The sequence below is a fragment of the Choloepus didactylus genome, chromosome 2 (genome assembly GCF_015220235.1).
Source record: "Choloepus didactylus isolate mChoDid1 chromosome 2, mChoDid1.pri, whole genome shotgun sequence".
Taxonomy (NCBI): domain Eukaryota; kingdom Metazoa; phylum Chordata; class Mammalia; order Pilosa; family Megalonychidae; genus Choloepus; species Choloepus didactylus.
This window is the reverse complement of record NC_051308.1, coordinates 145,803,767-145,824,500: the sequence shown is the minus strand read 5'-3', so window position 1 is coordinate 145,824,500 and position 20,734 is coordinate 145,803,767. Positions and strand designations below refer to the sequence as shown.

The following is a 20,734-nucleotide window of genomic DNA, read 5'->3' as shown; positions in this document are numbered from 1 at the left end:
TTGCTTTGCAATTACCAAAGTGCTGGTTATTTTTTTTACTTTGGGGGTTTCCTTCAGAATATGTGCAGGAGCTATGCAGCTTCCCAAAGTTAAGGAAAAAAAAATCATAGAACCACAGAAAATCATAGAGTTGGAAAAAGTTCTGAGACTTTTGCAGTTGAGGAAGTAGGCTTTATATCATTCAATAACTCACCTCTGGCCACCTAGAAAGTTAGCAGCGGATTCCCTAAAATCTGACCTTTCTTAGGATCTTGAGTGACCATCTCATATGTTTTCCATCAGATGATTCTCTTCTTACAGAAAGCTTCTTAAAAATAAAGTTCTGTTTTTAATTTATCAAATTAACAGAAGCATATTGCTTAAAATGTAAAGACAGGCAGATAATAACAGAGAACAATATTCCCCTTGCTTAACCCCTCCTTGCCCTAGTTCTACTTCCCAGAGGCTCCACATTTAACCATTTCTGGATTTGTTCTCCTGGTGTTTACCACCTCCCTCTAAATAGAATACTTATATTGCTATTTTGACTTACCTACTTTAAACACTATCTCTTACGTCAAACTATGATGGATGAGCGTTTAATGCTTTTAAACAACTTCCCAATTTCCCTCTCCTTAATTCCCCCCAAATAGTTAAAACACTATTCTCAGTTTTTCCACCGGTCGCCCTTGCAATTTCAAACAGTATTTTTAACCTCCATTTCTACCCCATAGCAGTAGCTCTTAAGTCTAAATTTTGAAAACAATGACATTAGCCCATCCACACTTTCCTCTACCTTTCTTTCTCAACTTCTTTCAAAACACTTCTCACATTCTAGCTTTACTTTTATATTGTCCAAGTTGGTTTCATTTAGATTTGTTTTTTTATATAAGAAAGTCTTTTGTTATTTGTCTGTGCATTGAGCCTTCTGAAAAGCATTAATCATCATTTATAGCATTAAGGTCATGTAAATATTGTTCCTTTCAGAGCCAAGGAGTTTACAGCAATTATGTTCCATTCACAGATTTAATAACAGAAATCCTGTAGTACTTAAAGTGAATTTTCCTGCAGCCAAGTGTGAATGGCTTCTCCTTTTCTTACGTTTCTTACATCAGTAAATTCCTTTACTGATCTTTCATTTGTCCATCCAATAAATATTTAGTGGGCACCAACTATAGACCAAACAGTGTTATAGGTTCTGGGGGACAAGCACTTAATTAAATTAAGCCCCTGCTTTCATGGATCTTATGTTGTAGTGTGTGTGTGTGTTGGGAGGGGCAGGGTTAACAAACAAATATATAATAACTATATTAGTATGTTAGGTCGTGATGTATTGTGAAGAAAATAACTGGGAGTAAGAGAATAGCAAGAATTGCTATTAAATCAGGTGGCCTGGAAAGCCTTCTATGATAAAATAACAATTAAAATTATCCTGATGGAGGTGAGGGAAAAGATCATGTGGCTATTGATGGGAAGAGAAGTCAAGGCAAAAGAAACAGCAAGTGCAAAGGCCCTATGGAGACAGGGATTTGCGAGCACAAGGAACAGAAGGGAAGGCAGTTTGGTTAAGGAGAATGAAAAGGGTGAAAGTGAGAGGAACTAAGGTCAGACAGGTAACAGAAGATTAGATCAGAAAGTGTCTTGTGGGTTTTGGATTTTAATCTAAGCAATATGGGGAGCCTTGGGAAAATATTAAACAATAGAGTGATATAATCTGATTTATGTTAGGAAGATACTGCAAGGATTCAGTGAAAGATTCTGGTGACTTTGATCAGGAAGGAAGCTGGGTACATTAACATAGGGCCAATACTATTTTCTGATGTATTAGAAGAGAGATGTGGAGAAAAAAGAAAGAGGTAAGGATTACTCCAAAGTCTATAGATTTTGGTAGAATGTAGCTGTCATTTATAGAGCTGGGAAAGACTAGGAAAGAAGCAGGGTGGTGGTTGTTTTTTGTTGTTGCTTGTTTTTTGTGTTCGTATTTCTGGAGGGGAAAAGGAGTGGTGATGACAAGTTCAGTTGGGGGCATTTTACTTACAAGGTGACTTTTAGACACTTTTGTAGATTTTGAGTAAGCAGTCGGTTATATAAATGGTCAGGTACATAGATGACCTACAGAAAGAGTACAGAAAAAGAAGAGAAGGGTTTCAATGACTCTTCCCTAGGGAACTCCATATTTTCAAGTTGTTTCAGCTTTTCAATTATTCAGTTTATTTGATTGATTCCCATTTCCGGCAGACCTCCTACCTGGACCTTCTTTCTGCAGAGATTTTGGCTAGTTGATTTCTTGGCCTTCTCCATGCTGTCACCTGGATCTTTCCTTCACTGTCCAATTGGATTGGGTTCATTGTTTCTTAGATAAAATGTCTTTGTCTTTTTTGTTTGTTTGTTTGTTTTTGGGTTTCTACCTTGTTTTCTGTAGTCCATCCTCAAGTAATTTCCTAAGAATGAAAGATGTAAAACTTTCTGTGTCCTTGCATATCTGAAAATACCTTTATTTTCTCTCATACTTGTTGATAGTTTGATTGCATATGTTTAGTTCTAGATTCAGGAGAAGTGAAACAAGGGGAACTCTTTCTTACCTCCTGTGTCATTAATTTTGCTTATGAGAAACCTGACACCAATTTAATAGTATTCCTTTGTAGACGATATGATGGTTCTCTCAGGAAGCTTTCAGAAGCTTTTCTTTTTCCTTGGGATTATGAAATTTCACAGTGACGTAGTTGGGTATGAGTCCTTATACATTAATCATGCTAAGTACTCTGTGGGTTCTTTAATCTGAAGACATGGATGCTTTCGCTCAAGAATGCTCTTGTATTATTCCTCTGATAAATTGTGTGCCCTCAGATTACCATTCTATATTTCTGCAACTTCTCTTAACTAGATTGGTGGATATATTAGATTGATCTTCTGTGTCACATTTTCTCACATATTTTATACCTCTTTTTGTCATTCTATGATCTGGGGTAGTATTTAAATCTCAACACCAATTGAATTTCATATTTCAGTGTCATATTTTTATTTTCCAAGAGATATCTAAATTTCTGATTATTTATTTGTCTAACATCTTACAGATTTTTTTTTTTTTTTTTTTCAATTTCTTTTCAAATCTCTTTGTGTTCAAATTAGAAGGATTTATCTTTTTGGAGGTTTTATTATTTATTTATTTATTTATTTATTTATTTTCCAGGGTGCATTTTTTCTAGATGTTTATTCTGGTCTTTCATTTCCTAAAATGATGATTTTTAGCTTTGTAATGAACAATGAGATTCTAAAACACTACTTAAGAGCACTATATTTATGAGCAGACTCTGTCAACTGCCAGGACCCACTATCACATTGGGAACCCCTAATGCCAGAGCTTTTCTCTGGTGTTCTAATGTTCACATTAGATGCATTAGTTCTCCTCAAACAGCTCATTTAATTTCTTTCGTCCTGTGAAGAAACCTAACTACCAGATGTTCCATGCACGGGCTTGGTGGTGGTGATGGAGTCCAAAGGTTCTATAATCAAACTGTGCTAGTTTCCTGGCCTGCCATATACAGGGCAGCTTAAAGCATCAGAAATCAATTGTCTCACAGTTCTGGAAGCTAGAAGTGCCAAAACCCAGGTGCCATTCAGAACCATCTCCCTCTGAAGTCTGTGGGAAAGAATCCATCCCATCATTCTCTCCAGGCTTCTGGTTGTGGCCAACAATCCTTGAGCTCCATGGGTTGTGGCATAACTCAATCTGTGCCTCTGTCATCACATTGCCATCTTCTCTCTCTGGGTCTATCTGTATCTCCTCTCTCCTTATAACGACAGTCTTTTTGGATTAAGTATCCACCCTACTCCAGTGTGAATTCATGTTAACTTGCCTAATTCCATCTGCAATGACACTATTTCCAAATAAGGTCGTATTTTGAGATACTGGGAATTAGGACTTCAATGTTGCTTTTTTGGGGTGTGCAATTCAACCCATAAGGCAGACTTTTAATTAGCACTCTCTCTGGTTGACCTCCCTTCACACCTGCTTTTTCTGAATCCTGAGCTGTTTGGATTCCACCGGGCAAGTAGGCTCCTCTCTGGGTCAATTCTCTACTCTATCACCTTTCCTTCAGCTGCTTTTTTTTCTGCCATAAAATTGCTTTAGCCATTTCTCACCTGAGAGTATCCTTTCCATTTTTAATTGTCCTTTGTATCTTTTTTTTACCATTTACTGGGGTTTTAGGAGGGAGAAACAGGGAGGAAAAAAACGTAAGTGACCAATTCATCTTTTGAACCAAAAACTCTCTGAAGTGCATCCTACTCCTAGTTGTTTCTCCCTTAAACAATAGAGACAACCATCTTAATAACTATTAAATATAAATGAGTGTAGGACTCAGACAGTCATTTAGGGTGTACTTTTTGAATGCATATAAGCATTTCCATAAAAAGACTAATCTACCCACTAATTCCAATCAACCACCCACTGAAAAGTGATGCAAATAAAATGACAGGTATTTAATGCTACTAAAATGGCTCAATCCCACAGTGTCTTGTTGGATAATGGTTTGCTCAAAATAATTCTGATTGTCCCTGTTGTTATTATGCTGTTAATATTACTAAATTTAATGCCAATACCCACAGAGAGGCAATGGTTATTTTTCATGGAAACTCCATGGTTCCAATTTGTACCAATTGGATATTAAATAACTCACAACAAAGGGCAGAAAGAAATAATTTATGTATCATAAATTGGATAATATGTTACAGTGAAAGCTAAAAGCAACTGAATATGTTTCACATTTATGAATGAAAGCTGTGTCTTTGAAACCCATTAATTTAGCTAAGATCAGTTGAAACACACACACACACACACACACACATACACACCAGCGACTGCATCTGCGGCAAAGCGAGCAGGACTGACCAACCTGCAGCATACTAGTGGGCGGAGGGGCCTCAGGTCAGGGGTGCCCAACCGGTGGCTGTGAGCCAGCACTCTCTGGAGACCTGCCCATAGAGAAAATCAAACAGCAAATTGAAACCCTGAATTGTAAAATCTTGTTGTCTGAAAATGGCAGCGTTGGAAAGAGCACATTCAGTGCCCACCTCGCCATGGCCTGGCAGAAGATAAGAGTGCACAGGTTACTCTTCTAGACATTGATATATGTGGACCTTCAATTTCTAACATATTGGGACTGGAGAGAGAACATGTTCTCCAGGGTGGCTCGAGCTGGTTTCCAGTGTAAATGGAAGACAACTTCAAGGTGATGCCAGTGGGTTTTTTGTTGTTGTTGTTGTTTTTTTTATTAAATTCAGTTTTATTGAAATACATTCGCACACCATACAATCATCCATGTTATACAATCCACTGTCCACAGTATGATAACATAGTTATGCGTTCATCACCACAATCTATCTCTGAACATTTTCCTTACATCAGAAAGAAACAGAACAAGGATAAAAAATAAAAGTGAAAAAAGAACACCCAAGTCATCCCCCCATCCCACCCCACTTGTCCTTTAGTTTTTATCCCCATTTTTCTACTCATCCATACTGCCAGTGGGTTTTTTGCTCAGCAGTTCCCATGATGCCATTATCTGGAGGAGATGAAAGAAAAATGGCCTAAGTAAGTAGTTTCTTCTCAAAACAGTCTGGGGATGTTGCTGGAGCCCTGTTGGCACCCAAGGTAAGCTCTGGTGCAGGCTCGTTTACTTGTCTCAAGAAAGAATTCAGGGACAAGAGGAATAGTAGCAAGCAGTAAAGTTTATTTGAAAAGCCGGCACACATAGGGAAATAACAAAGGTTGGTAAGAAGGAACACACGCTTGAGAGCCCGCCCAAGAGAGGGGACGCACCGGCTGAGCTATGCCCAGGCTTTATATGTTAGCCTGTTGCTTTGCTTTAGGCCAGGGTTGGAGGTGGAAATTCCCATTCTCCGCCCCCCACCCCCACCTCGACCCCCGCTTAACCCCTCCTTTTTCCCTCTGCCTGTCTATCTCAGCTGATTCTGAGAATTAGGGTTTGGTTCTTTCTACTCAGCCTCTCCTTTCTCCCTCTGCCTGTCTGTCTCAGCTGGTTCTGAGAAGTTAGGTTTGGTCCTCCTTTTGCTCAGCCCCTCCTTCTCGTTCTCCGTCTGCTGACCCGCTATTTGAACTGACTGACGCCCCTGACCAGCCCAGAGTGCCCTCCTCTAGCCTGCCTCAGGGAGAAGTTCACGACCTCCTTGTGGACACCCTGCCAGGGACAGCCAACGAACACCTCTCCTCAAGTAACTCTCAGCACCAAGGATGAAGCGGTGATCATCACCACTCCTCTAGACGTACATCCGGGAAAAAATCAGCTTTTAGCACAAGGTAAAGCTGCTCATCACCAGGGTGGTGGAGAACCTGAACAGCTTCATCTGCCCTAAATGTAAAGCAACTTCAGCTCTCAGATCCCACTACCAAGATCTCTGTACTTGGCAAAGTACCTCTGGATCCCCAAATAGGAAAGAGTCGTTACAGAGGACAATCTATTTTTTGTTTTAATTGAAGCTGCAGATTTGCCAGCCACATTAGCATATGGAAGTATAATTATTCAAAATATCCAACAGTTTTGTCACCTGTACCACTTGAAAGAAGAGAGCCTCCTGAGCTCCTAAGACACAGGAGAATGTTACAGATGCAGCGTTACCCAGCTGGGGAGCTGGGTCAGCAGCACGAACATTCAACCTCACCAACTCCAGGATAGGGACAGCAGGACCAGACGCTGGTGTGAAGTCACTTTCTTAGACACGCTTGAAGCATCTACTCCTTGAATGCTTTTCTCTAGAATATTTGTAAAGGTCATTCTTTACAAATGAAAAAATAATAATAAAACAGAGTTGGATATGAAGAGATGGGGATAAAACTAAGTAAGTTTCCATGCGTCTGTATCCAAATAAAAAGATTTGACTAAAATATTCTCTTTCTAAGCAGTTGTTTGTGAACCTAAAAATAATCTTACTTTAAGAAAGCCTCCATATATAATAGTTCTGTAGGAATCCCTGTGGGCACAAAGACGACCTTTACTTAAGTGAAAAGCTAGCCTGAAGGCAAAAGCCATTATACATTTCTCTCCCATCCTTTAGACAAGCTAAGAGCAGAGCTTCCCACTGATAAAAATCAGCTCACAACTTGGCTTTCATTAGCTCTAAGTCTATGAAAATAGTTACAAGCTTGGCTCACCCCACCAAGCTCATTAGATGGTTAAAATTAGGTATTCTTTTCATGAGACTCAACAGGAGTCCTTCCTGTAGCACAGGAATACCCCCCACCCCCCACCCCCAAGACTTTGTTAGGATAACCAAGCACCTTGAAAGAGCCCAGGAGGCCTTATTGGCTGTACTTGTTAGCCCAGATCTCATGTTTACAGCTGAAATAGAGCAGTGATTGGCTTACTCAAATCCATTCAGATTCTAGGGACTGATGGCTGAGCTTTTTTTTTTTTTTTAATATACTGTAATCGTAAATCTATCTATTTATTTCCTATTTCTGAAAGTGTTTGGAGGGTGAGAGCAATAAGTCACTAGTGTCAAGTATGCTAAAACCATGTAGAAAAATATTCCTCTAAGAGGTAAGGGATTCAGGAATACACTTCCAATTGGATTCCTCTTTATACCAAGGCCTTTACCTTTCAACTTCCACAAGAAGTTGCCTCTGTTTTCTTTGATGTATTTATAGCTACAAGGTGTCCAATGTCTTTTTATTTATGTCAAATTAAGGCAGATATCCACAGTGCTGAAGCTCGTTGAAGCTCGGCTCTATTTAATGTGTTCTGAATAACTTGCAAGATTCTAGGAAGCAGAGGAGGTACTGGAGAGGCAGAATGTGTAGTAAAATGATATCCTAAAGAAAGAATCTGGCTGGCAGGCCTGCAGCTCTGAATCAGGGGTCAGCTAGTGTCTGCAACCTTGATAACTCTCTGCTGCTTTGCTCTCTCTTTCCCAGATTATCCAGACAATGGAGCAGAGCTGTTCTCCTTATTATAAAACAGTGCTGTGGTATATAAAATGTGAGGCTTTGTGCCCCTTTACCTCATACAATACAGATGTAAGGGCGGAGAGTTCAACTTGCCTTCAGCATGGTAAAGAAGCAATTACTTATCTATTAAGAAAAACTCTAATATCATTATCAGATAACCTTACCAGCTACGTGATATCTGGCTATTATTTCTAATGGATATAAAGTGCATTTTAACATCTCAAATGCAAATCATATGGAAATAACAACATAAGTTATTACTGAGGTGTTTTGAGATAATTCTAAATGTCAGTTTAGCATATTTTCATATATTGGTTTTCTAAAGTGAATGAATAGTTTCTTTTATGAGGTAAGTGTTGTTTGGTCAAATGAAAGGGACAATCATATTTAAAGGTCAGTTAATCTAGTGAGTTAGTTGTAGTTACGAGTGTTAAAATCTCACTATATTATCTCTAAACAAGAGTGCCCCACAATTCTGACGATAATCTGCACATTAGCGGCTTATCTCTTTTGTTCTGCTTTTGCCACCATGTTGATTTTTAATATGTCTTTTTTTTTTTTTTAGCCCAAACCATTTTGTCTGGTGAGCATCACTAGATTATTGTCTCTATGTTTCGTACAGTAAGTCCACATATATTTCAGTGACAGCCAGTTTTGTAATTTGAAAGGACCAAATTCTTTCCTCTTTCCAGAAAATAGGAAATCTCTTACCATCCAGGAATTCAGCCTTCTAAAAACCAGAAAATCTGAAAATTCAACATATTTCTTCCAGACCTAGGACCATGTTTCCCAAGGCTTTGCCTGTACGGAATCTGAGAAAACCTTCTTGCTTATAAAACAAAATACTACTGCAGTAAAAAGTGATTTGCCTTTTGTCCCTGATTCAACCCTTAATGCCTATGTACCCACACACACTTGCACACATTGTCTTGACTACCTGTTATGCTGAATTGCCTAAAAAACTCCTTATAGAAATATAGAATTGGTCTTTTTAGGAAAAGAACACAACAAAGGTTCAATAATTCCAGGTCTTGAACTGGAAATAAAAAACAATTATTTTGTAACTATGCCATGAATACACAATAAGAATTTATTTAGGACTTCTCCCCTGAGGCAAATCTGTCTGTGAGATCAACAACAATAAACAAACAAGTGAATATAGTGAAAAAATTGTACTGAGTGGTCATTTGCTCAAAAGAACTTTTTTAAACCCTATTTGGTCTCTGTTTAAACATTCATTTTAATGGAACATCACCTCAGTCTTTGCTCTCTCAACTCACAGACTGCAGCAGCAACCCAAAAACTGAAGGCTGATGGTTGTTGATGTGTGTTTTTTAATTTTCATCAGAAGCCAACAGAAACATTTTTAAATAACAAAATATGATATTCCCCTCAATGTCTGTTTTTGCATAATTGACATGCAAGCATAGGACTATGTCTCATGTTTACAGACTTTGAACAATCCAATTCAAGCTTTAGTATAGGCCCTTAAATGATATTAATAGGAATTGACAAAAGGCTTTGTTTCACCCATAGGTGTGGTTTTAGCAGGTTACAATAATTACTAGTTTATTCATAGAAAAACTAAATGGAGAAAACAAATTTTCAAGAAACATAAAAAATTGTGCTTAAAAGAAAAATTGACTTTGGCTGATGAGGCAGGCACATCCTGCGGGGCTCCCATCCCTACCCCCGCTGAGACCCGCCTGCCTCTCTGTAATCTGCTCCCCTTCAGCACAGACAGAGCCTATGGCTTACCTCTAGCCAATAGGATAGAGCAAAGGTGAGGGGATTTCTTTTCAGATGTAGTTAAGATCCCAAATTAGTTAATTTGGGGGTTAATCAAAAGGGAGTATATCCTATGTGGACCCGTTTTAATCAGGTTAAAGTCCCTGAAAGAGACTGGGTCTCCCTGACTTCAGAGATGCCTGCCAACCTTGAAGAAAGCCGTCATGAGTTCCATGGCTGTAAAGAAATAAATTCTGCCAGCAACCAAATGAGCTTAGAAGAGGACCTGGGGCCTCAGATGAGAACATAGGCTCCTTCCACACCAGGATGGAAGACTGATAAGACCCTGAAGCAGAGAACTCAGCTAAACTCTTACTGGACTTCTGACACACTGAGGCTGTGGGACAATACATGTGTGTTGTTTTAAGCAGGTAAATTTGTGATAAATTTGTTACCTAACAAGAGAAAACTAATACAACTGAACAATAGAATATTTTCACAGGAACCCAATGTGGAAGGGTAATTTGTATAAGAAATGAGGCTGGGGGTGGGAATGGGTTTGGGAATTTTAGGAGTCTCACCTCAAACTTCTGAAACTTAAATCTTTTAAAATGGAAGAAATTTGAGAAAGGATAGAACACATGATCCAAACCGGGGCCAGAAGCAGTGCAATGTCCTACAATCTTGTCCACCTTAAACACACTCTCACCAAAATGATCATGAAGAAAGATTCCATGGTCAAGTATTTTTGGAAGATATTGTATACACCCCTCTTAGCACCACCAGCAGCACCACTAACTCCTCTGAAGTTTCTCAATACATGTTAAATTTTTTCAGATACCCTGCAGTAATAAGAAAAAAATCTCCACCTCTCTTTCCCAAAAAGTATATGACTGACAAATTGAGTAAGAACACACTTTAGAAAACATTGAAAAGAGGCTGCTGTAACTGGTAATTGCCATGTTATGAGGAGTAATAAGAGTTTTGGGGAGAAGTGTTTTTTGTTGTCGTTTCTGTTTTGTTTTGCTTTTAGTTTCCTCAGGTCTCAAAATTTTAAAAGAGTGAAACTGGATAACCTGCTAAAAGTGAGTTGATACCAAAGAAGAAACTAGACCAGTGGGGATGATGAGATCCAGTTCTTGTTTCGAGAGTGTTTTATTTTGACCGTGAACCAGCAAACCCATCTCTGAGTACAAAAGTGAGATTTTTTAGGTTGAGCCAGACTGTGGCCTCAGACCTCCCTCCTTTCTCAGATGTCCTGTCATTGTACTGTCTGTAGACCCCACATTCTCCCATGGCTATTCCTACTCTCAGAACCACTTTTTCCTTGGTAGATCTTTTCCTTTGTCTTCAACTTCTCCATATCCACATCTAAGCTGACCTATTAGATGCCTCTGGCACTTGGACAATTATTATTCTTATTTGAAAATAATCAAATATATTTGTTAATAGCTATTAGAAATTACCATTAGCTCTGTTAACTCCAGTCATGGCTGCCTAGCCCGAAAGCAATAGCAAAAAGAATTATAGTTTAGTTGGCTCAAATAAAACCAAGGAAATTTAATAGAAAAACTGAAGTTTTACTGTGGTACTGGAGGAAGACTTGACTGTGAAAAGACAAACATCTCTTTTTACTCCATCATTTTCATCTGTTTTTTTCCTGGTATTGAAAAACCTTTTTTTCTCCCCACTATAAGCATAACTCCAGCCACACTCCATAATATATGTTTAACACAGCAGAGGCCTTCTGTACTAACCTAAGAATCCCAGAGTAATCCGGGGCAAGGGGTGTAGTTGCCTAGGGGTAGCACACTCTTACTATGTGCTTTCATATCATTGCTGTGGCCTTTTCCATAGAACAGTATGTGGTCAGCCCAAATAGATAATTAGTAATGAGGAATGAACTACTGAAGTTCTGTAGAGAAGAGTTAATCAAGACATACAACTTGAGATTAGCCTCTCCTTTTGATCTACATAATGTGCATTTTTATACAGCGACACAAACTGTATCAGGTGTCATAATAGTGAGTGTCACTTTAATGAATAGATTACAAATATTGTACAGCATAAAGCATCTTCTCTATTAAATAAAGAAATTTGTCTAGCTAACTAGATGAAGGGACGGTTTTTTGTGGTTAGCTAGTCAAGCTTGCAAACAACTTGTTTAGCTAGTCAGGGTCTGCACCTATGATCTGTGGTTATCGCAGAGCCAGGCCCAACGTAAGGGGAGTGAGAGGAGTGAAGCAGGTGCCTTGGGTGCGAAATCCATGATGAACAAAGTATCAAAAGTTTAATAAAGATGAGATCAGTAATAATGTTCTGTTGAGGCATACTGGAGCCTGAGCTAAAAGGAAAAAGCAGTAAAAACTGACCCGGTTCCTATTTAAAATTTTGATACTTTGTTCATCATGGATTTTTGCATTAATTTTGATTTTAAAATTTTTGCATTAAAATATTAATTTGCTTTGCACCTCCTTTAATTTTGTGCCTGAGGCAAGTACCTCACTTGCCTCACCCTAATAATAGCTCTACATTAGATCTATTTTTTTAATAATTTGGCTAACTCATAACAAATATTTCCTCCTTCCTTTTCAGTCCCTCATAGTATGGAGTCAAAAGTTCATAGAAAACCTTTATGGTCAAATGCTTTGTTTAACAAGGTACCAAGACAATGCAATAAAGAAAGAATAGTTTTTTCAGCAAATGATGCTATAATAATTGGTTATCCACATACAAAAGGATGCTGCTGGATATCTTCCATATACCATACACAAAAATTAACTCAAACTGTTTCATAGCTCTAACGTAAAAGTGAAAACTATAAAACCTTTAGAAGAAAACAGGAGTAAATCTTTGAAACTTTGGGCTAGGCAAAGACTTTGGGTTAGGCAAAAACACAAGGAGAAAAAGGAACAAAAAATACATAAATTGGATTTCATCAGAATTAAAAACTTTTGTTCTTCAAAAAACACTATCAAGTAAGTGAAAATACAACCCACAGAATGGGAGGAAATATTTGCAAATCATATACCTGATAAGGTACTAGTATCCAGAATATATAAAGAGCCCTTACAACTCAACAGTAAAAAGACAAATTGGCCAATTTAAAATGGGCAAAAGATTTGAATAAACATTTCTGTAGTGAAGATAAATGAATGGCCAATAAGCCCATGAAAATATGCTTTATATCATTAGTCATTAGGGGAATGTAAATCAAAACTACAATGAGATATCACTAGAATGACTATAATCAAAAGGATATATGATAATGTTGATAAGGAGATAGAAAAATTGGAAGCTTCATTCATTGCTGATGGGAATGTAGAATGTGGAGCCACTTTGGGAAACAGCTTAGCAGTTCCTCAAAATGTTGAGCATTGAGTTGCCATATAAACTTTAACAGCAATTTTAAGAGAAAGCAAATCTTACATCTGCACAAAAACCTGTACAAGAATGCTCATAGCAGCATTATTCATAATAACCTAAAAGAGAAAACAACCCAAATGTCCATTAACTGACTGGCAAACAAAATGTGGAATATCCATAAATAGGATATTTATGGCAATAAAATGTAATGAAGTATTGATAATACCCACAGTATATATGCACCTTGAAAACATTTTGCTTTTTTGCTAAGTAAAAACTCAAACCATAAAAGACCACATATTGTATGATTCCATTTATATGAATGTCCAGAGTAGATAAATCTATAGAGACAGCAATTAGATTAGTGGCTACTAGGAGGAATGAGGAGTGCCTGCTAACTGGTTTCTTTTACAGTTTGCAGGGTTTCTTTTGGGGGTGATGAAAATGCTCTAAAATTGATTGTGGTGATGGTTGTACAACTCAATGAATATACTAACCACCATTGAATTATGCACTTTAAGTGGGTAAATTATATGGTATATAAATTTTATTTCAATAAAGCAGTTTAAAAAGAATTCTATACCAGAAATTAGGGGACATCCATTCTCAAGCTCTACAACTTCATTGTCTTTTATTTTACTGAGTTCTTAATGCTTTTGCAAAGACCTTTCTTGCCCATGACAGCCTTGGTTGATAATTCCTCTCTTGTAAAGTTGAATGCTTGATGCCAAATAGGAAATGCAAAACATCAGGAAAAGTTCAACTTCATTCCAATAAGACTCTTCCTGCCCTTTTTTATTATCCATCTGACTTCCATTGCAGGGGTGATTTGAAATTAAGTATTTAGAAGCTCACCCAGAAAAAACAGGCAAGAGGTTCACTGAGTCAACAGGGAGTCAACTAGCATCACTAACCACATACTACAGACCATCCTATTCATTTTTTTTTCAGGAAAGTGAAATATGGTATTTGATAAACTAGGAAAATATAGTTTAACAGCAGAGATTTTGACCTCTTCCTTGTTACCAAGACAGAATGTATTTTCAGAGGCTATCTCTTGTGACTTTAAGAGGGTAGACATTTTTGTGGGCACCTCACATCACTGTTTTTTCATACATGCCAGCATGCTATCCTACTTGAGTTACAGATACTAAAAAAAAATAAGAGGTGGCCAATTGGATGTTTAAAAAATAGTCTAGTTTCCTTCACATTACTCTCACAGAATCCAGCATTCACTGATACAACACAAGATAGATAAAAGCACAAAATGCTAGTATTTCTATGGTAGAGAGTAATAAGGTAGTGTAATTTAAAAGACACAATGTTCTCCAAAATTGTCTCCCTTGTATTCGCTGAATGCATTCACAGTGTGGGAAAGCTTATAAACAATATTACAATACAAAGCTTTGAAGGAACTGGGAAATCTTCCTAGGAAGTGGGAATGTGGTCACTGCCTTCCGACTTTGAAGGGTTATAGGAGAGGGAGCTGGATTTTCTTTGCTGCTCTAAAAGGCAAAACAGGTATCATATGCTAGATGTTACCAAAGTCAGTTTTGATTTTACCTCATCATAAAGAAGAACTTTTTTAGCATTCATTGCTTTCTAAGGATAGGATGAGCTTCTCCTTGAGATTTCACATTCCCAGACACTGGAACTGTTGACACTGAAACTGATAAATACTGTCTCCTAAATGTTGTATAGGGATTTATAACAAATGCAAGTTGAATTATTTGATTTCAATGTTTATTCTACCTGAGATTTCACAATTTCCTTTATCACCCAGTCTGGAATCATTCACTTCGCTTGACAAATAATCCTTTGTAACCTGCAAATACTTAATAACCATCACCTGCCCATTGATGCATCAGGGTTTTTTGGTTTAGGTTTTGGTTTTGGTTTTGTTTTTTTGTGACTTTAATCTTAGTATCCAACTAAAATAATCTATTCTGAAGGGTTTTGCTTTGTTTTGTTTTCAGAGATGGGAAGAAAGAATGGAGCATGAGATAGTTTAGGGGGAAGAAAAGTCTGACTATGAGTGTCTTAGGTCAATCGGGAAGCTGCCTTATGGGCAGCAGACTCCTGGGGAGCAGGGGGCACAGAAGAGAGATAAGAGGTCATCAAACTCAGAGTTACCTACATTGATTGGAAGGTAGGGACAAGATCCAAAGAAAAGATAGAACTTTCCTTTTGCAGTGATTGTCCAGCCCTTAAGCATGTCGATGGTGTCACTCAGTACTCCTCTTTCTTGTAGGAAAGGGACAGGATCATTTAGAGATGTCTCATTAGCCCTATGCTGGAAATCATACACATTTTTTTTAAAAATGTCTTTCCCATTCACATCTTTACTTGAATTACAAAGCAGGATATTTAGATTCTCTATTTCTGTAGTCTCATCTACAGTGTAGGAAAAATTATCATTGCCACACAAGTAGCATGAGAATCCATCTAATAAATTACACACTGTAGTATGAGTACCAAATCATTTCTAGCTATTATCCTAACTATTAAAATTCATTTTTAAAATGCCCTTGATAGGTAAGGAGGTTTTAGAACAGACATCTCTCACCCATTCCCATCAGCTATAAAGGAAATAGCTGTGTGCAGGGCTGGGCTTGAACTGAGAGATGATTCAAGGGAAAAAGGTAAAGTCCAAATGTCAGGGATCCATCAGTGTTGTTGCTTCTTTGCACAACATAAGGGGGAACAGAACTGAGAAGCATCTATATTCATTATCCCTTCTATAACCATCATGCCACATATTCCAAAATGGATCCACAGAAAATATGCCAAAGACAGCCAAAACGATCATTGGGAAGTCATTGACTTTGTATAATATACATTTAAAGGGAGCTACAAATGTAAAGGCAGATGTGTAATATATGACTAGCATAGTTTTTATTTTCTTATACATCTTGCTACTGTCTGGGGGCAATACTCTAGCGACTACTGAAATATAATAGCTGCTTTCTCTCTCAGTATACAATTTGACAGCATTTATTCTTTCCTTCAGTGAACATAATTACTTCACATATGGAACCTGTGATAGCCTACAGGCATCTGAGAGAAACCGGAATCATGCAATCTGTCCCCTTTGCAAGCTTAATTTACATTCACGAGTGTCATTTTATTGGGGCTGGCATCATGTAGGATAAAAATTACAGGTCAGCAATGGCATGTCACTGAAAAGTGTGCTTAAGTCAATAATGTGGTATTATTATATTTGGCGTAATTTTACAAAGGAGATTTCACAGGAGGAATCTGACCTTATTTCTTAGTTTTCAGCTTTACTATTACCTACAAGGTAATTCATTTAGAAATGAGTCTTGGAACAAGTAGTTTGGTCTGCTGTAAATATTTGTGCTGTGTGTCATATCCTTCAATGTAATTTTGTAACATCATCTACAATCTCAATGGACATGGCGGATTTACCTTGCTAACTATTAAAAGTGGGCTTATTAGGATTTGAGAAATCAAATCAGACGCACTCAGAAGCTGGTGCCCTTTATTTTGGCCTGGCTGTGAATTGAATTTAAGAAGATTGTGTTACTGACCCTTTCTATTATAAATAAAACCACAGTGTTGGTTTAGCAGATGTCCCCTGAGAATGGGAGGTGTGAGGAGAGCTGTAGGCATTACAATGATTGTTCATCAATAACCAGTGATTGCTCCCCTGTTTGAACGTGAGGTGGCCTTGAGGTAGCATTTCTAATTTGCCTCCATCTTCTGTTGAGGACATAAAAAATTATTTTAACATGAGAAGTTAGAGATGGTCAGGAAAATCTAAAGTGTGATTTCATCATGATGCTATGATCTTTTATAAAATATAAGGCTGAATAAGTAAGCAAACATAATTCTCAGATGGCAAAGATGGCACATGCTGCACTAACCTCTGAGCCTCAATTCAATTGCTGAAGACTTGATACTTCAAATGCTAAGGGACAGGCAGAAGTATGGGTCCAGTGGGTCAGTGGAAGACCAAAGCTGAATCCATGAAGGGGCAAAGTCAAGGACTAGTGTTCAGATACTGAACTAAGAGCAGCAAGGGTCATCAAGGTTCAAGCAGGCAAGAGACAGAAACCAAAGGAAGAGTTTGATCATTTTTCAGGCAAGATACCAGAGCCGTGCAGATCAGATTAAGCTCTTGGGAATAGGTTTGATTACCAACTATCCTTTTTGGAGGCTTATTTAGTCTACACTGATTCTTTGACATTGCTTTTTTTTTAAAAAAATATATTTAATTTTTAAAATGTTTTATTTTTATCAAATAAGTGTGTGGATATGATTGGAAAACTAAAGAGCAGAGAAGAGCTTACTTTGTGAAGCTCTTGTATCCCATATCCCAAACCTCCAGAAGCTATTTAACTTTTAATTTTAGTTCTAGTCATAACCTCCTTCTTATTTAAAGTTATGCCTATGCTAACATTTTTTATCAACTTTAGAAATTATCTGTTGACTTGCTGCTTTGAACAATAACTGAATCATTTATAATTTGGCTACAGATTGATTTCAACAATTGAAAACCAAAAGTATTTGTATTATTACACTGATATAAATATTAATCTCTACAGAGACCTGAGGTGTACTATGGTTGCATTTTTTCTCCACAGTTCCAAAATCATGAGCCATTTGCTACTTAAAGGACAATATTCAAGTATATAGTTCAAATGGATTGTCTTTTATTATACTATACAAATTATTCCTTACCATGCCATACTTTATTGACTTTATAACTGGACCTTGCACAGGTTTTATTTCTGTAGTTTCTTTACCTTTCCCTTCTTTTTCTTTTTTTTAATCTGTGCCTTTATTGTGATTTCTATATTTCTTCTAACTGGCTGGAAAATTCACTCAAATACATCCCCTTCTTTCCCACCAGGGACTTTCTTCTTAGACCAATAAATCATCCTACTTTAATGACTATCCATTGCTCTTTAGGCCTGCTATGCAGTTCTCACCTACAATCTCCTTTTACTGATTTCCTTAGCTGGACTTATGTATGACATATAATATAGCACATTTTTTTCACCTCTTGAAAATTTTATTTGGATATAAATTTTGATGAATTTTCTTAAATTTGACTAACAAGATTTCCTCATATTATCTAGAAGGTTTTTTTTTTCCTTTACTAAAGTTTTTGTAAGGCTAGAATTATGATTCCTGGGGAAATGTATGAGAGATACAGAGTTAGAGATAGATCTAGAGATAATAGATATATAGTTTTGCTTTTTTTTTTCTTTTTGGAGTGGTAGACTTTTGTAATAAATTGAATACTGATTGACTTCTTGGTCAAGCCTAGAATCTGGCACTTAAAATACCCGTAACACTGGGGGGGAATCTTAATCTCATTGAGCCTCAGTTTATTCGTCTATATACTGAGGATATCAATAAGACCAACCAATAGTGTTGTTATGAAGAATAAATTAATATATGTACAGTGCTTAAACAGTTTCTGACATCTAGTAAGCACTAAACAAATGTGAGAAATTATTATTATTATTAAATGTTTGCTACCTTCATATTTTTTAAGGCTGATCTAATTATCTTTCAGGGTTGCCTCAAGAATGATACATTATGTAGGTTAAACTCTTAGTACACTACTTAGGACATAGTGGGATCTTGAAATATAGTAATTATCCCCCCCACCCAGTCATCATTAAGTGCACCTAATCTTTGTGATCATTAAATAAGGAAAGAAAAATATTACCATATTCATTTATCAGAAACCATTACATACTGGCTATTCTTCTTCAAGCAATAATATTTATGGCTTTATAACCTGTGTGCATTAGACTCTGGGAAGTATGAAGGAAGTAAAGGGTTCCTTTCTGCTGGTTGCCATATAAATAAAAAATGGAACATGTATGCTAATTCAATCAAAATTCCTCCAGTTACTAATGAGGATACCTCCTAGGTTTCTCAATATACCTCTTTCTTCATCCTCTGTAATGAACATTGATTAATATACTTTCCCTCTGGATTTTTTCAGTTGCATAAGCCAGTAACTTCTCTTGAATATTTAAGCCTGTTTGATTTGGAATTTCTGTTACTTTCAACCAAAATCTTCTTAAATGATTTAATCAATCAATATGCCCTGATGAATCTGTTTAAAAATGTTTAATTGATAAAAATATATTTAAGGTCCACTATGTGCCAGAACTGTTCCCTGAATAAAAAAATAATTAAGTCAGTACCTGCCCTTTTGGAGATCAAAGCCCATTAAAAAAATATGTTGTGATTAGTGCAACAAGGAAGGAGCACTAATAGAGTACAGAAAAGGGGAGCTTTTAAAACATCAGTCCACTGTCTGCTGGTCTTGTTGTTTCTAGTTATTCATTTGTATCATTGGCCCTTTATGAGTGTCATTTTCTCTGACTACTTTCAAAATTTTCTCTTAATTTTGGTTTTCTACAGTTTGACTATAATGTGCCTAGATGAAGTTTTCTTTGTATTTATTCCACTTAGTGTTCATTGACCTTCTTGAATCTGTAAAGCTATGTCAATCACCAAATTTGGAAAAAAATTGGCTGTGGTTTAAAAATTTTTTTTCTGCCCCATACTCTTTCTTCTCTCCTTCTGAAATTCCAATTACATAGATGTTTGACCTTTCAATATTTTTCCACAGGTTCCTGAGGCTTTTTAAATATTTTTAGATCTTTTCTCTCTCTTTTATTCATATTAGATAATTTCTATTGATTTATCTTTAAGTTCACTAACTATGTTTCCTCTATTATCTTTATTCTGCTATTGATGCCATTCAGTAAATTTATTATTTCAGATATTACATTTTTCAGTTCTAGAATTTCCATTTGATTCTTTCATGTAGTTTATATTTCTCTGAGCTAATACTGTCTCATAGTTGCTGTATGATCTGGACAAGGCATTTAATTTCTCTTAGCTTCTGATCCCTCATGAGGGAAATAGACATAATTATTGCTTGGAAGCAAGATAATTATGAAGATTAAATGCATGTAATGTTTTCTACAGAGTGTTTTAAAACAATAGCAGGGTATTATTGTAGTGTATTATTTTAATTGCCCCCTAACTGGTTTCTACCTCCACTTTCACTACAATCCACCCTCCACTTTATATCACAACTATCTTTATATAACTTAGATCACTCCCTTTATTAAAATATTTAATGATGTCTTAATACCTATAACAAAATATCTTAACTCCTTTATTTAACCTCTAATATTTTTCATATTCTGGCTCCAATATGCTTTATCAAATTTATCTCCTACTGTTTCCGCTATGTACTCTAAACCCTAGGCATGGCAATGACAATAGCAATCCTGTTTTTTTCACATATTGTTACCTGTTTTTGATATTAGCTCACAACCTATCTCCCACCCCTTATGGACTTTTGTTCCTACAAGACCTGGCTCAGATGCAGCATCTTTTGCGGACTGTTTTCTAATTTACTCTGGGGAAATTGGTCCTTCCTTCCACTGTGCTCCTATGGCACTTTATTCATGTCTCTATTATTATCCTTCAGTTTTGTTACAATTACCTACTTATGTGTCTCACTCCCACCCCCACCAGACTATTTATTCCTTGATAACATGAACACGTCTTACTTATTTTTGGCTCTTCAGTTCATAAGCACAAACCATGGCATAGTTAAAAGCTAAAACAAACTTTGTGTGATGAATGACTACAGCTAAAAATGAAAATCAAGTACACCATTGAGAACAA

At 36.8% G+C, this 20,734-nt stretch overlaps 1 pseudogene; it reads left to right on the top strand.

The window, feature by feature from the left end:
• The window catches only part of LOC119513543, a 59,217-nt pseudogene extending 52,632 nt beyond the window's left edge, over positions 1-6,585 (top strand).
• Positions 6,586-20,734: the final 14,149 nt, after the last annotated feature.